Source organism: Equus asinus, chromosome 1 (assembly GCF_041296235.1).
Source record: "Equus asinus isolate D_3611 breed Donkey chromosome 1, EquAss-T2T_v2, whole genome shotgun sequence".
NCBI classification, from domain to species: Eukaryota; Metazoa; Chordata; class Mammalia; order Perissodactyla; family Equidae; genus Equus; species Equus asinus.
In genome coordinates, this window is record NC_091790.1 from 93,583,727 (window position 1) to 93,586,498 (window position 2,772).

The 2,772-nt window shown below is 39.7% G+C and overlaps 1 pseudogene; it reads left to right on the forward strand.

Annotated features, from left to right (window-relative positions):
- Positions 1-728: 728 nt before the first annotated feature.
- On the forward strand, positions 729-2,032 carry LOC106823579 (shugoshin 1-like; annotated as a pseudogene).
- Positions 2,033-2,772: the final 740 nt, after the last annotated feature.

The following is a 2,772-nucleotide window of genomic DNA, read 5'->3' on the forward strand; positions in this document are numbered from 1 at the left end:
AGGGTAAGGGACTAGATATTGACTAAAAGAATATGGATCCTGCTGCTATAAGAAAATTGGTACAATTTCTTTCCTTAACCAGATGGTCTGAGAGAGAGAGAGAGTCCTATTTCTTTAGTCTTTATGTAACGTGAGGGCAGAGCTAGGTTACTTTACTTTGATATGCCACATATGATCAAAAGTAGGAGTTAATGATGAAAAAGCTCAGAATCTCAATCTCAGAAGACTCTCAGAAAAAAGCATACCTGTGGGGCAGGCATAAGTAGGGCCTGTCCAATACAGGAATGTGAACTCACGGTAGGAACAGAGGAGAGTGGGTTTTACGGTGCTGTATGCAGCGCTGATGTGCAAACACTTAACATCCTTTCTCTCTCCCAGCCTGCTATCCCAGGTGGTAGCTTGATTTAAAATCATGTAAAGACTTTTTAATCTCAGTGTCTTGCACCATCTTTTAAAATTTTTTCCAAAAGAATCAGCCCTCCTTGTTTCCTTCCTTTCCTCCTTTTTCTCTCCCTTTCTCTCTCTCTCTCAACTAGCTAGCTCATGGATGTGTTATCAGAAAATCTCCCTAAATCTAATTTACAGTGTTGGTAATAATATGTGGTGAGCCAAAGTACTGTTAATACTTCTTTTTTCATCCTTTACCAGGAATCAGGAACACTGCATTGAATGTCCAGAGGTCTGCAGCCTCCCAAGAAACCAACGCGTGATTGCAGAGGACAATTCAAATGCCAGAAGTCTCAGCAGGGAGAGGGAGCCACAGATGTGGAGGGCCCAGGGCTGTTAGTCTTGCAGAGCCTTGGAATGTGAGGAGGAGAGCCAAAGAATGGGACCTTACAAAGTCCTTTGGTACAGTGTAGAAGACACAAAGAAACAAATGAAAGAGAAGAGAAATAAGAATTTGACAGACTGGCAAGTGCAAGTCTTTCATAGCTGTACCATGCCAAAATATCACCAACACCCCTAAGCTGCTGAAAACTCGCCAGGACAAAAGAATGTTGGTTTTAGTTTTAGGAAAAAAAATCCAAAGCGTGAGAAGCACAAGATACCGTTATACCATTGAGAAGATATTGTTACTACCTCTCACGTCAGCTATGTGTGTTGAAAGAAAAACTTACTTCACAGCACACAGAATAACCTGCTTGGACCCAGGGAGGCATGATGGAAAGGACTCTGCAATGGACTCCAGCAGTGATGACAACTCCAAGCATTTATTTGAGAAGGATTTACAGGTTCTTCTTCAGGAAGCTGGCCTTCCAGGACAAGGAGAATCATTGCAAATAAAAGCAAATAGAAAAGCAAATATTTGCTCATTCGCAAGACGTCTAGTTCAGGTGAAGGCAAACCTACCAATAATGTCTCACCTAGAACTGAATCTGTCTCCCTCAGTTTAAAGAAATGGATATGGAAATGTGCTACATTGCGTACCTTTGAAATCAATTATTTGGCAGGGGAATTTTCTGAATTAGTAAAATCTAGATATGCAGGTTTTCTGGTAAACATATATGTGCCTGAAAATGTAGAAGAAAATGTTTGTCAATGAAGCAAGGACCAAATTAACTTATCCCCAAAGCTAATGTTCCCAGGAAGGATTATGAAAAGAGATGATTTTAGAGTCTAAATCTGAACAAACTAAGTGTAGAGATTTACAAGGAAGAAAAAGAGGAAACAAAAGCTACCAGGAGGAGGAAATATTGGTCTATATCAAGGCATAGCAGGAGAAAAAGTGAAAATTAAAAAAAAAACTATTTCCAAAAAAAAATTGGGTGTATCTATCAGTTCAAGCAAAGGTTATGGTTTCAATTTGACAGTGGATGTTCATCTCACTCTTTTCAGGCAAAATAAAATGAGCAAGGATTTTAAAAGAGAAGAAAGCAACAACACGTCCGAAATGAGCATGTGTGAATCAGGTCGTTCTGGAAGTGATTCTGATGACCTCTATTTGCCTTCTAAAAACACTTGCAAGTACATTCAAAATCTCACCAGCAAATCACATAGAAACCCAATCTCCCAAACAGGAGACTGGGAGTGACTGAGGGAGCCCTGGCCAGTGGCGTCCATCAGAAGCTTTCTACAGGACCCTATAGGATCACATAGGTGACTTCTGACCTTTTTAAAAGACTCAGACTTCTCTGTGTTGTCAGTATTGAAAATGTAAAAATGCATAAATTAGAAACAGTGACAGACTAAAAAGAAATTTCATTGGGAGAAATTCAAAGGCTAATTAGCAAATCAGTATATTTGATCATATTTGTCCATAATGCCTATTCTACAACATCTCAATAAAACCCTAGAAACTTTCCTAGTGAAATAACTGCAATGTTCTATGTCAAAAGCATCAGAAATTACTTAGGCATATCCTTTTCAAGATAGGCACTAGTTGCTTTGCTTGGCAAATCCCAGAAGCTGTGAGGCAATGACTTTAGCAAACCACTTGAGATATTTCGATTCCTTCAATTTAAAACATTTGGTGTTCAGACTGTCTCTGAGCATGACTCACATCTATGGAGAGGCCATTGTGCTGTCCAGGACGTGGTCTCAGCTCAGTGCTCTAGACATATTTTACAGAAACGAGAGAGATCTGTCTGTCTGAATATAAACTAACAAAAAGAGATGGAGGATTCCAAGCCAAAAAATTCCTGCTGGAGCACCACCGAATATTCACCAATCACCTCACCTGAGCCCGAAGGCTATTACCAATGTGTCCTTCTCTCCTGTGTGAAAATCAGAAAACTGCTTTTGTTCTTCCAAAAAAGAATAAAGAAAGCCCAG